A 15,404-nucleotide genomic window follows, 5' to 3' on the forward strand; every position below is an offset into this window, starting at 1 on the left:
ATAAATATATTCTAAGAGAAACAGTGTATATCATGGATTTATACAAGTATATATCTGCTAATGACACCTGCCAGAAGAAAATTTTTGATGCTCTAAGAAGCCAAAAGCCAGATCGTGACCAAGCAAATATAATTTTGCAGAACATTAGGAAATAGTTTACAATTTAATATTTTTTTATATTTCTTTCTTGGATATTAATTTTTGGTAAGAAGCACTTCAGTACATTCATATTTTACAGTCCACGTTACACATCGAAATCCATTCACTTGGTAAACACATTATTTCACTGTCTGAAACTCGTAGGTTTCAGATTATTCTGTTAGTTAAATCCGAGTACATGAAAAGAAGTATGTTTGTACATGTTTGTATTGTTAACTTCACAGTCGTCACAATGCACTTGACATTCCACTTGGTAAACCTGTCTGTTTGCTTTGTGTTCATAGCCTTCACAGCATTATGTTCTGATGTAGTCACCCATTACGTTCACAGTCCATACTACACACTGAATCCCGTTCACTTAGCAAACACGTTACTCCCCTGTCCGCACAGCGTAATTCCCAAGTTCACACTGTGAAATGACAGTCCACCATAGGAAGCACTTTAACATGTTTATCTTTTAACTATACAGTCCGCGAGTTGCATCAAAAACTGTCAGCGTGTTACGGTACACCGAAAACGATCTATAAGCAACTGCCGCTGCGAACACGCTATTCCCTCACTCACGCACGACAGTAATGTGTCTGTTAATATTCCGACTCGGCTATTACCTTCTCACATATCGACCTCACGATAAATTTCAAAGCTCATCCCTCACAGAGTATTGCAGAAGTTAAAATATTTAAATTTCTGAGCTAAATTAAAATTTTACTTAAATGTATGATTTAATGCACATAGAAATATTTTTAGGCACATAAAAACAAAAGTGAAAAATAATGATTCTCTAGTTTGTAGTTACAAAACGTATTTAGAAAACCTATGTTATTACAGTTCTATTTGATGTGACAAAAGAAAAAAGAACAAAATCAAAATACAGTAAGATCTTTATTTTACGTCTTCGAGCAGTCCAGACTTAAGAAACGTGAAACTGAGGGAAATGCAGAATCAAAGAAAATATTAACCCCCCCCCCCCCAAATATGAGCAGAAACACATGTAACTGGCGTATATGATTAAAAATCACAAACCCCACCAATATGTCGTATAAAATCTGCCTAAGTGAAGGAAATTAAATGTATAATACTATGTTTATTAAATAATTTTAGGTAATGAATTTCCTCAGTTCTGAAAAAATCACAGATTTCTAACAGCATGTAAAAACTCATCAAAAAATTGAAATTGGTATCTCGGAACAAAGTAATCGAGCTATTTTATAACAAGCTACGACCACAAATTACATATTCAAAACATGCGTTTTTGAGAGATCATCCTCTGTGCTCACCCAGAAAAACTAAAAGTTGATGAATATGTTGAATTAAATCAAAAACATCTCAGCAGTTAAGTGGTTAAAGCATAAGCATAAATGCGGACATCTGCTTAACGAGATACTTGTCACCATTGTTGTTATTGTTTAATGTTCTTCTTACGAGCCGCACGTCATATTCTCACCTCCTCTGAAGCTGAATTTTAGGCTTGACGGGAGATACAGACGTGAAAAAATGAGTTTACTTCCCCAATTGAGCCGGCCGGTGTGACCGAGCGGTTCTAGGCGCTTCAGTCAGTAACCGCGCTGCTGCTACGGTAGCAGGTTCGAATCCTGCCTCGGGCATGGATGTGCGTGATGTCCTTAGGTTATTTAGGTTTAAGTAGTTCTAAGTTCTAGGGGACTGATGACCTCAGATGTTAAGTCCCATAGTGCTCAGAGCCATTTGAACCAGTCCTCAATTGACGTTATAAGCGTATTACAAATTGGCTGCGCGAGTTTCTGTACACTGTGTAAAATGTTAATTTGGAAGTTCAGATGCTCAGTATGGTTTATATCCTCTATCACTGCTACTAATATTTACCACCTACAGTTGGGATGTGGGCATTGTAAAGTAGATATATAAGTAGTGTATGTAGTTGTTGCAACTGTATCATGTCAAATCTTTGTCACAGCAGATCATCTGCACGAAAAGTGTATTTTTAGCACTTCACAGTATGTTTTCACCCCTACCAGCATCCCCACCACTGAAGGGCCACTGCCCCTCTCCACACAGTAGGCGAGCGCCTCCAGACACATCTTTGACCCGGAGTCTCATTGGTTAGAACAGAACTGTCTTCAGCCAATAGTCGCGCTTCGAAATGAGCCCCAACGATCAACGATTTCTCTACGAATTTCCATGTTAATATGTTTGCAAGACATACCATTACATCAATTTTCTGTTTGTCTTCGTGCTTGCCAAACCCTACCTTGGCCAGCAAGGTCGCCGATTCCCTCCGCAGTTGAGATGTTTGGAGCACTGCAAGCACCTCCCTCCACCCAGTGGAGGATTTTGACGATCCAACTCGTCAGTTGAAAAAAATTTGACACGATATCCCTCCGGAGGACATCCAACAAGCCTTTTAATGAATGCCAATCCGAATATCTGCTTCCATGACGAGCTTCTGTGAAGAAGGCAGATGAGTGTACACAGACTTATGCTGACTGGAGCGGTACCGTAAAATTTCTTTTGTGTACATGTGAAATAATTTTACACGTCATTGTTAATGGTTTTATTTATCTTCAGCTCAAGGAAAAAGTCTTAGCATTCTGAACAGTTAGTTCAAACTTTGCCAACTGCCTTCTAGACAACGCAGCGTTGAAGAAGAATGATGTAGGAACCGGCAACTGCACGCTGTCTACAGCGCAAGGGACGGATCGAAGACTGGAGGGAAGCGCTAGGTAGAGCCCTGACCGTGTGCTGAAGAGCTTACGTCCGCTTGCGAAATCCTGCCTCATCTGTAGAAGTGCTATAACTGGTCGGACTCTCACGTCCTGAGCAGTTATGTCAAAAGGGGTAACTATATTAGCTTGTATCACAACCTGCTGTATTAGATTTACGTGTAATGCTATGGCCAAACAAAACTACTCGCTTTTGCTGAACATGGCTTCTGTTCACAACCAATAAACCTCCGATTCTCTGAAGAATCGAACTCTCTTGTACTGTATAAATCAGCTTCAAACGTCTGATTACTTTACAAACGATTTAATGTTTTAAATATTTGACTTTAAGCATGTATGCGAGGAGAAAATTAGGAAAAGTTTAAAATTAGTTTGTTGGAAGTTGCTAAGTCCTTTCGTTATCAAACACAGGATGAGTATAGTCCAGGTGATTAGCGCTCCATAGTAATCTCAAAAGTTATCAACCCTACATCACCTCCCCCCCTCCTCATAACCCCCAGCCGCAATTGCTCTCCTTACACCCTTACTACACTGGTTTCAATGAAAATATGTTACCACACAATAAACCTGTACTATGTTTCTAATCTACACGTTTCTGACTGTCATCCCCCCCCCCCCCCCCCCCCCGTAATCGCTGCATAACTGTCACGCGATATGGCTTCTAAGACTTTTCAATATCCGCTGCCAACTCCTACTTACATTGGCCTGTTGGGCCAATTTACGTGTTGACTTCTTTGGGCTATGAATAATTCTTCGGCGAATGTCTGCAATGACTTCTGGTGTGCAAACTGGAGGAATTTTTTGTCGTTTTACATTTTGCACAGATACGTAGGTGTGCCATTTTTACACACACTCTGCATTGGTCTCTTCCTGCTGGTAGTCCTCTATCCAGATAGTTGACCCCGACAATTTTCAGAGTTTTCTTAATCGAACCTCTTTTGACACATGCTTCCACAATTTCAATTCTTTCTTCTATCGTGAAAGTCATTTTGCAGATGACAAAGAGAAGCGTTTAACTTCACTGATGAAATAAATTGAAATGTTGATAGAGGAATGCTAACAATCGATTATTGCATAAAACTGTCCGTTGTTGTAGCTCTTTATTTCAGAAGTCGAAATATTGCATTCGCGCTCAAAGGGAAGGCCGGATGCTTTTAACTGCGCCAACCTGTATGACGATCTCTTCGACGGGACATTCAACGCCAGCTTTTATTTCTTCCTTACATAGTTTGTAGGACTGTTGATATTTCTAAAAATATCAGGAGACCGATTTATCGATATTCAGGAAAATATCACTGTACTGATAAAATAAATAAGTACTTTTGTACATGTTACTTATAAATGGAAGAAACAGAATCTGCCTTTACCAGTATTCCAGATCACGTTAATGTAAGAACAAAGATAAGTCAACAGTTCACTTGAAATTTTGTTCTTGGTTTTAGATGGAAAGTGTATCGTTATGCAAACAGCTTTAGTCCATTACAAACACTTTAACTTTAATACATATCAGAATATCTAAAATAAATGGAATCTGTTCTTACTAATATTCCAGAATTCTCAAATACCGAATAAATGAAGCCCGGATATTTTCTGGCCGTCATATAAAATGTCTCGAGACAATGACAGCTTCTAACTGTAATACTTCTCTTATTTGTTAAGCTTTCAACATAAGATTATATCCCTTGATAATCAGAGTACGGTTAAGTTTTAATTTTTTAAATTCGGTCCATAATTACGCGAAATACCGAAAATCAAATTTTTGTTGCCCTGGTAGGCAACCTGCCACTGCACAGGGTTCCGGGACAACGGTTTAGTAATACCCAACATACTGTATGGTAATAACTAAACTTCTGCTACTTGAGAGGGCACACATGAAAAATTAGTGAGACTTTGTGGAAACACTTGTAAGGACATGCGGAATAGTAATAAGGAATAAACGATTCCAGGAAACACATTTCAATTTCCACATAATTGGGTAAAACTAAACTAAACTCCGCCAGAACAGGTCATGAAGGCTCATCGGTACCGACCTGCCGCCGTGCGACGGAATAATACTGTAGCTTAGATGGGTAGATCACGTGACTAATGAGAAGGTACTGAATAGAACTGAGGACAAGAGAAATTTGTGGTACAACCTAGCTAAGAGAAGGGATCGGTTGGCAGGACACATTCTGAGGCATCAAGGGATCACCAATTTAGTACTGGGGAGAAACGTGGGGAGTAAAAATCATAGAAGTACACCAAGAGATGAAGAAGCAGATTCAGAGAGATGTGGGTTGCAGTAGTTACTCGGAGATGAAGAGGCTTTCACAGCATGGAGCAGCATAGAGAGCTGCATCAAACCAATCTTTGGACAAAACATGAAAGGGCAAACACCGTACATCATAAAATAAGAACAATAGCTGCAGAACAGGGTTGCAAATATCATGTAACAATGTGAGAATTTTAGCATACAGACAAACGTATTTAAAACAAAAGAAAAACCCAAAATGACTAACACCATACAACCGACGGTATGTACAATAGTGCCGGTAGAACAGTGAAATAAAATGCACAAGACAGCAATATTAAAAATATAACGTAAAAAAAGAGGTCCGCACGCAAATTAAAACACAAAATGACGCACCCGATTACGAAACAGGCTGATGCAGTTTGAAAATGAAGACATCGATAACTCACAAATTAAATTTGGGAGCCCATGGCTTTCAAATAGTCAGTAAGTTATAATAATCAAGACGCTGGAGTAAAACAGTACGGAGGGAGTAACCTCTCATTACTAACTTCTTACATAAGTCTGATTGCACAGCCCTGTACTTGCAACCTGCCAGTGTGATGTGGTTCAGGTCCGCTACTGCGATTGTGTCCTTATTGCAGTGTCTAGGCTACGTGTTACAAACGTTGCTTAGTGTGACTACCATCAGCATCGATGCCAGCCTGGAAACGCACTATAGACTGCATTTCACAACTGTTCGCAGCATTTTCTGAACGGTGGAGTATGTAATGTTCAACTGTAGTGACACACCACGGGCAATGTCTGAAGATCATACAAAACGTCGAGGATTCACAGCTATTTCAACAGAATCTTCTTCAACAATTTGTCGCGCAATTGGCTGTCTTCGTTTCCAGCAGCAATTCTCAAATCGCCAGTTAATACGAACTTCAGAATCACACACGGAAAGATGACCTCTCTTTATTCTTTCAATGCGTCGAAGTTCGCAAAAAGCAGCACCACTATTCCTGTTGTTTTGATAAGACAGCCTTGCAAGTAAGGCTGGCTCTGAGCACTATGGGACTCAACTTCTGAGGTCATTAGTCCCCTAGAACTTAGAACTACCTAAACCTAACTAACCTAAGGACATCGCACACATCCATGCCCGAGGCAGGATTCGAACCTGCGACCATAGTGGTCTCGCGGTTCCAGACTGCAGCGCCTAGAACCGCACGGCCACTTCGGCCGGCCCTTGCAAGTAAGCTCTGCTCACCTTGCAAGTCATGACACTAATACTACTAACAACGCAAATCCTACAGCGCACACTCAGAACATCAATGCTATAAAACTGGGTACCCATACCGCAAATATGCAATATGTGTAACAAAATAAAAAGATCACTTTTCCGGAACCTGTAATTGTCCCCCATTATCAAACATTAGTTTGAAATTTGGCTCAAAGGTACCTACAGACTTCGCCTGTACTGGTGCCAAAGCGTGGCTCACTCTGAAGTCAATCTTGCGATTGGCAACGCTTCGGAAAACAAGGTGTCGACACATCCGAAAAAAGCCCACAGCTCAGAAGTTCATGTGATCTGTAAGATGGGATACTGATATCACAATTCTGTCCAACGCCGTCGTGGAGCTGTCGCATGATATGAGGGTCATGAGACGCATTTCACTCCTTCTTTTGATGTTATACGCTGGAGGTCAGAACCGCGACACTCAGCGTTGAAATCACGTGATTTCGTTATTCGTGGTGAAGGTAAGGATTTCGGACCTTATAGCCGTTCATTATGGACACAAAGCCTCAGAAGGTTGTATAAAAGGCCTCGACGAAACCACTCCTTTTCTAGCAGCATTGATTCTCACACATTTTGCTGGTATGAGCAACATGACACCGTTCTTGACGCCGTTCGACACTGCTGCCAACCCCTGTGCGTTTCAAACCTACCCTAACGACTCTGCAGGGCTGCAGCCCCACTGAACGTGATCTGACGCCTGCTCAGTGTGATGCGACCGCAATTTTTGCTCTGGTCTATAGAGTGGAAAACGTAGGAACTGTTCAAAATCATTCGAAGAAATCTGAAAGTGATCAAGTGCAGCAAATAGTGTTTCCTTCTCCAGCCCTCGCGTTTGTGCCTTCCTGTGGCGTCATCACGAGGGAATGCAACATTAACATGAGAGTGAAACACTGTCGGTGCCACCCACGCACGTTTGTTGAGCACAGTACAAATTTACCAATCAGAAACATCGGCACCAATTCAGCCTTGCGTCAGTTCTAGCCCATGAAGGTAAGTAAAGGTGTGTCAAAGGGGTTGCCTAACCCTCAGGTGTTACAGCTGCTGCGAGGCTGAATTGATGTCAAAGTTTCTGACAGGCACATTTTTAAAGTGCTCAGCAAAAGTGTGTGGGTGGCACCGGGAGTGTCTCCAAACAGGGGGAGGGGGTAGGGGGATATCTTAGAGTGACCCTTTGCTACTTTATTCACACACGTGTGCGTATGATCACGCCACAGGAAGGCGCAAAATCGAGTGCTGAGAAAGCATCAACAACCTTTGCTGCTGCGGATAACTTTCAAATTTCGTCGAATGGTTTTGAACAATCCCTATGTACTCCACCCCCATATACCAAAGCGAATATTGACATCGCACTACGCTTCCAAGGGGTCAGATCACATTCAGTGGGACTGTAGCCCCATAATGCCCTTGAGGTAGACTTGAAGCACCCAGGAGTTGGTAACATTGTCGAATGTTGTGGAGAACATCCTCCTGGTGCTCACAGCTCTATGAAGTGTTGCTTTCGACCGGGAAGTGCGTGGGAAACAACGGCCCAAGGGAAGCGATGGTTGCATTGACGACGCTTATGCCACACTCTGAGGCTTTATGTGTCGGTTCTGCGAGGCGTGAGTCTGAAATGTTTTCCTTGGCCACTCATAACAAAACTGCGTGATTTCAACACTGGGTGTCGCTGTTCTGACCTCCATCGCAGAGCGTCAAAAGAAGGGGTGAACTGTTGGCAAGAGTGTGACGACATTCCTATCGTATGGCACGTCTATGGTGGTGTTTTGTGGTGACATTCGGTGCAAATGTGACATCAGAAAGCCGCTTTAGAGCTCACAAGAACTTCAGAGCTGTGGCAGTTTTCTCATGTATCGACGCATTGCTGTTCGAAGTGTCGTCGAGACAGAGTGGCGTCACACCGTTACAGAGGAAACTTGTTGTCACCTTTCGGTCATACTTCAAACTCATATTTCGTAATGGGGGACAATTATGTGGTTTCGAGAAAGTGATCTTTTAATTTTGCTGGGCGGTGTTGTGTTCTGCGTACATAAGTAGCAAAAGTTCAGTTACGAGGCCCATTCGGAAAGTAAGGTCCCATCGGTCGCAAAATGGAAAATATCGTGAGGATGAAAAATGTTTCATTTGCAACAGTTAGCTACATCTTTCAGCTACTTCTCTACACCGTCGCCCCTCCGATTCAGACATTTGTTGTAGCGTTGTACCAACTTTCCAATACCCTCGTCATAGAACGAAGCCGCCTGTGCTTCCTGCCACTTCTCTACGCTGGTCTACAACTCGTTGTCTGTGCCAGAACGATGTCTTCATAGCTAGCGGTTCATGTGAGCAGGGATGAAACTCAGTGAAAGTCAATTACGGATTCCGATGTCGGTAATCGAACACTTCCCATCGAAAACGCTGCAGAAACATCTTCATTTTCCCTTCAGAGTGCAGCCGAGGATTGACATGCAGAAGGAAACTTACGACAGTTGTGTTAGTGGGCTGCATGTCATCAGGAGAAATCTCACACCAGGCCCTCATATTTGGCGGGAGACACTATTGCTCTAAACATCTTTACGTGCTCACTGTGCGCTCGCAACAGAACAGAAACCATCGGATTTTCACGATGTTTTTCCATTTCGCACCCCATCAGAACTCGCTTTCCGATTAGCCATCGTATATCTACCCTGTAGATACGCAAAGCTAAATATGAACGTGAAAACATTATACGAAACTGTATGAAAGCTGTCTCCTGGTGAACCGTTGCCATTACTATCGTGCCAATGTAATCTTGTTCATTACCTTACTACCAACACATTCCACAGTTCATCGGGCGTAAGAATTATAAATACCGTCAGTCGGAATCGTTGCCGCCTGACCTACCAGCATGGTTGTTGCAGAGGGCATCATCTAAAAAATAGAATTCGCAAACGAAGCCGTCGAAATTAGAGACATGTTTAAAAAAAACTGTAGCACAAACAAAAGTGACACAGAGGACTTGCGACTGGAATTGTAATTACGTTGAAGGCTGAACATAGAACGCAACTGAATCACTTGAAATCGGAAGAAGAAACGTGGAGGAATCAAACACATTCACTGAATTAGTGGTGTCGGATCGACAACACAGTATTCATGGGTACACACATACATGCGAACCTCAGAACATAAGGTCAGTAATTACAGCTACCAATCAAGAGCAGATCAGCTACGATTGTGCAGTGAAGCCGTTTGGTTCCTAGTTCGTTATCTTTTTCCAATACTCTACTCAGTACAATGTCACGTGGGACAACAATTCGATAATTTCGAAGCTTTAACAGCAATGAAAATGCTAGTAAATATTCTGCTACTGAAAAGTAAAGTCGTGTATGCTAAAACAAGGAATTGCTTTGGCTTTAAAATCAGTTATATTTTCAGTTCAGAGTTTGAATTTAATGAATAGTTACATCCAGAAAGTGACTGTCAGGCAGCAGAACCGTTCCGCCGTGTTTCCGCTTTCAGATGCGATATTGTGACCGCTGTCGCTCTCCAGTCCCGTAAACGAGTAGGCCGACATTCATTTCAGTAATACGGGCGTGCTTTTGTTCTGGTCTGGACACAGTTCGCACATCAATGAGCCTCTTGGGTACTCTCTGTGAACATTAAAACCAGTACTACTGCGTATTTCCGTTTCAATTGAAACCTGGGCTGGGAATCGCACTGCCATATTCACCTCGGGCACCAGCAACGGGAAATTTCAAATGACAACAAATTCCACTTGGCATGTGACTTGCAATAGATTTTACGTACAAACTGCACATGTCTGGACATGTAGTCTTGTATTAAACCACTTTCACTATTATTACGTTATTTCACCTCTCAGATTAATGATTATATCTTTTGAACTGAGCACATTAAATATTACTTATTGAACGAAGTTAAAGAGAGACAACCAATCACAGTCATAATAGTACGAGCTAAAATTAACCTCAATAAATGTCATAGCACGCAACTCGAAAAAAAAATTATATTATAAAGACATCATTTAACAACCGCAGGAGGGAACAGTAAACGCTGCATACAACCAAAGGCGTTTCTGTCACTATGCGCGTGAGCATAGAGAAGCACTTCACGCCCATATTTTGTATGTTGCAGATGTGCGAATTCGTGAGTGCTGTCATTTCCACTTCGTTACTTTTGTGTACTGAGTGGTCTGCAAGTGAAGGTGTTTAAGTGTGTGCAAGCAGTGCAAGGTTATGCTGTTTTTGGCTGTAATTCTCACAAAAGCAGCACTAAAGGTACTGAACAAGTGCTTTTTGCTTTCCCTCGTGATGCAAGTCTGCAAAATATTTGACTGCTGACGTTTTCACCCAAGACGCCGAATATGTTGCAAACGATGTAATATCCTCATTTCAAATAAACTGATTAATAGAGACTTGAGATCGGACTGTTAAAATTACTGCGGAAACAAGTGCTTAAGAGCGAGGCATTTCCATAGCGCATTTTCAGTTGTACCTGTAGCGCCAGTGTTAGCACACTGCGTGCAACAAACAAAGGAAGAAAGGTATCAACAAACGTGAAATTCGTAGACAAACCGTAGAGGCTTTAGGAAAATTTTCACCACGCAAGAAGACTTGTAATATATATACACTTACAGATGAAGTTGTCTGTAATGATTTCGTTAACACCAACTCGAAAAATTATAGGGGCCGGCTGGTGTGGCCGTCCGGTTCTAAGCGCGTCAGTTTGGAACCGCGTGATCGCTACGGTCGCAGGTTCGAATCCTGCCTCGGGCATGGATGTGTGTGATGTCCTTAGGTTTAAGTAGTTCTAAGTTCTAGGGGACTGATGACCTCAGTAGTTAAGTCCCATAGTGCTCAGAGCCATTTGAACCATTTTGAATTATAGAGTTAGCGGTATTACAGAAGAGAAGTACTCATCTGGAAAACATGTCTGTGGAATTCCTAGTACGTAATAAATGTCTTCGAAAACAGTTGTCATCAACGAAACAACGTCTGCACAATGAAGAAAGCAATGAACACGCACAAGCTTTTGGTAAAATTAACAGAATACTCGGGCGGAATATTTTCACCCAACAAATCAATAGCTTGTTACTCTGGTCAAAAAGGGTTAGATGATCATCAAAGAGAACATTTGCAGCTTGATTACACTGAGCACCATTTCGTAGAAAAGTTGCAATTTTCTCAGCGAAAAACTTGGATATCCTCTACCTGCAGGTCAACCATGCGCTCTTGGACAAACAGCAGTTCCCGTTACCATCAGGATTTTGAAAGATGCTGTAGCTATATTAGCTAATTCTAATGCTCTCTAGAAATAAGGGACTTGTAGAATGACTACCTATTAGCTTAAATTCTTTTAAGCTTATGATGAATACAAAATTTAAAAAAAGCGTTACATAGATCGTGTTTACTCGGCAAAACGTTTCTCAGACCAAACTCTAAAACTTGTAAGCTCGTTTAGAAGATTCAGTTTAACAGAAAACCGCAGAAACAGATTATAATATGCGTTTTTTTGCCTTTTCGATTTACAAACAGCACTGTCTGTTTTAAAGCCTGACAAGGTACAGAATGTAGCAGTAACAGTGTAGCAGTAGTACAATAGCAGTTTACGTTTCATTATTTCGGTATTAACCGAAATACATTGTATAAGTGCAGGCACCACACCCTATTGCGATGCTCCCGAGGCAACCACTGTTTCTTAGTGACACCACAGTGTTAACTAATAGCACCACGTAACGCTTACTGCCCAAACGTATTTTCTACAGACCATGAACAACCCTTTACGTTGGATGTACGGCAAGCAAGTTGGCTGTAGGCTTATTCACACCACACGTTATACAAAACGATCTGTATCAAATCTTTTACAAAGCAGATACGAGAGACTGCAGCTGCCTTTCTCTTAAAAAAGACGTAAGATTGATACGGTGCGCCGTTGGCGCCAGTCGCTTCTCTATATTCATTTAAGATCTCTGCGATCGACTCTGATAGCGAGACCGCAGTTTTCTTCTTTGGTTGCTTTTCGGCTATTTAAGCGCACGACCTTGTGTGCTATAATCCTATCGTATTGTAACTATTGACTGTGTGTTTATGGAATACATATAATATAATTAATCGGCTCTGGCGCTATGTTACGAGAGCGCATTTTAGAAAAAAATGTTCAAATGTGTGTGAATTCCTATGGGACTAAACGTGATTTAGTACTATGACCAGCTTCTTACATATTGTAGTATATTATGACTTCCTGGTCTGGCAGTAATAAGCCTGTCTGCACATATTATTACTGAGAAGGTAGTGCAGATATTTAAAGTGCTTATTTCTGAATGTTAATGGCTTGTGGGTCCCTTGTGGCTGTATTCTTGTTTTCAAACTTTTCTAATGTTCTAAAGCTAGTGTTACTCGGGATACTGCCCCGTTGCTATGTGTTTTTATGTTTTTGTTTCAGTGTTATAATCAGCGGTGCGCGTCATCCGTTGTAGCTGGTCGTTTAACTGGTGGACGACGCCTCGGCGGCGCCCAGTTTGAATCGTAACCGATAGCGCGGTCGTTCTTCGGTGAATTTCAGTATTTTATTATTTGTTTCTGGTGACGCCGAGGCGTCCGTCTTTCCTTCTTCACCGTTCCTTTCAGCTTTCATTCAGGCTCGACCTGAGTTGTAGTTTCCGTGCACCTCTGATGTGCCACTTGTCACTGAAATTTTGTAATCCCTGAAAGATGCCTTTCATTGTACTGGGTTTTTAATATTTTATTGAGAAAGAGAAATTTTGAGATGGTTCTGCTGTTACATCTTAAAAGGTGTCCTGCTTCTGTGGAAGTTTTCTCAGTACACCATCTATTGTCTGTATGGTTCTTAAGGATTACGTAACGAGAGTTTTAAAATTATTTACTGTTTGGGGTGGGCGCCCGTATGCATTTTGTCTGTTTACTAAAATTTCAGATTCTATGGCAATCATATATATTATTCTGGGGTAAGATCAGTTTGCTGTTGTCACGCAAGTGTCACATCAAATCTGTTGGAAATTACAAGCGAGAGTTTGTGTTTGCCTTGTCTTTATTGAGCTGAAGTATCCCTGAGCGTGTGTCCCACGTCTCAAAGATAAATACGCAGATCAATAGGTTATTGCCAGTTGTTGTTGTTGTTGTGGTCTTCAGTCCTGAGACTGGTTTGATGCAGCTCTCCATGCTACTCTATCCTGTGCAAGCTTCTTCATCTCCCAGTACCTACTGCAACCTACATCCTTCTGAATCTGCTTAGTGTATTGATCTCTTGGTCTCCCTCTACGATTTTTACCCTCTACGCTGCCCTCCAATGCTAAATTTGTGATCCCTCGATGCCTCAGAACATGTCCTACCAATCGATCCCTTCTTCTAGTCAAGTTGTGCCACAAACTTCTCTTCTCCCCAATCCTATTCAATACCTCCTCATTAGTTACGTGATCTACCCACCTTATCTTCAGCATTCTTCTGTAGCACCACATTTCGAAAGCTTCTATTCTCTTCTTGTCCAAACTAGTTATCGTCCATGTCTCACTTCCATACATGGCTACACTCCATACAAATACTTTCAGAAACGACTTCCTGACACCTAAATCTATATTCGATGTTAACAAATTTCTCTTCTTGAGAAACGCTTTCCTTGCCATTGCCAGTCTACATTTTATATCCTCTCTACTTCGACCATCATCGGTTATTTTACTCCCTAAATAGCAAAACTCCTTTACTACTTTAAGTGTCTCATTTCCTAATCTAATTCCCTCAGTATCACCCGACTTAATTTGACTACATTCCATTATCCTCGTTTTGCTTTTGTTGATGTTCATCTTGTATCCTCTTTTCAAGACACTGTCCATTCCGTTCAACTGCTCTTCCAAGTCCTTTGCTGTCTCTGACAGAATTACAATGTCATCGGCGAACCTCAAAGTTTTTACTTCTTCTCCATGAATTTTAATACCTACTCCAAATTTTTCTTTTGTTTCCTTTACTGCTTGCTCAATATACAGATTGAATAACATCGGGGAGAGGCTACAACCCTGTCTCACTCCTTTCCCAACCACTGCTTCCCTTTCATGCCCCTCGACTCTTATAACTGCCATCTGGTTTCTGTACAAATTGTAAATAGCCTTTCGCTCCCTGTATTTTACCCCTGCCACCTTCAGAATTTGAAAGAGAGTATTCCAGTCAACATTGTCAAAAGCTTTCTCTAAGTCTACAAATGCTAGAAACGTAGGTTTGCCTTTTCTTAATCTTTCTTCCAAGATAAGTCGTAAGGTCAATATTGCCTCACGTGTTCCAACATTTCTACGGAATCCAAACTGATCTTCCCCGAGGTCGGCTTCTACCAGTTTTTCCATTCGTCTGTAAAGAATTCGCGTTAGTATTTTGCAACTGTGACTTATTAAACTGATAGTTCGGTAACTTTCACATCTGTCAACACCTGCTTTCTTTGGGATTGGAATTATTATATTCTTCTTAAAGTCTGAGGGTATTTCGCCTGTCTCATACATCGTGCTCACCAGATGGTAGAGTTTTGTCATGACTGGCTCTCCTGAGGCCATCAGTAGTTCTAATGGAATGTTGTCTACTCCCGGGGCCTTGTTTTGACTCAGGTCTTTCAGTGCTCTGTCAAACTCTTCACGCAGTATCTTATCTCCCATTTCATCTTCATCTACATCCTCTTCCATTTCCATAATATTGTCCTCAAGTACATCGCCCTTGTATAAACCCTCTATATACTCCTTCCACCTTTCTGCTTTCCCTTCTTTGCTTAGAACTGGGTTGCCATCTGAGCTCTTGATATTCATACAAGTGGTTCTCTTCTCTCCAAAGGTCTCTTTAATTTTCCTGTAGGCAGTATCTATCTTACCCCTAGTGAGACAAGCCTCTACATCCCTACATTTGTCCTCTAGCCATCCCTGCTTAGCCATTTTGCACTTCCTGTCGATTTCATTTTTGAGACGTTTGTATTCCTTTTTGCCTGCTTCATTTACTGCATTTTTATGTTTTCTCCTTTCATCAATTAAATTCAATATTTCTTCTGTTACCCAAGGATTTCTATTAGCCCGCGT

Source organism: Schistocerca cancellata, chromosome 9 (assembly GCF_023864275.1).
Source record: "Schistocerca cancellata isolate TAMUIC-IGC-003103 chromosome 9, iqSchCanc2.1, whole genome shotgun sequence".
Classification (NCBI taxonomy): Eukaryota; Metazoa; Arthropoda; class Insecta; order Orthoptera; family Acrididae; genus Schistocerca; species Schistocerca cancellata.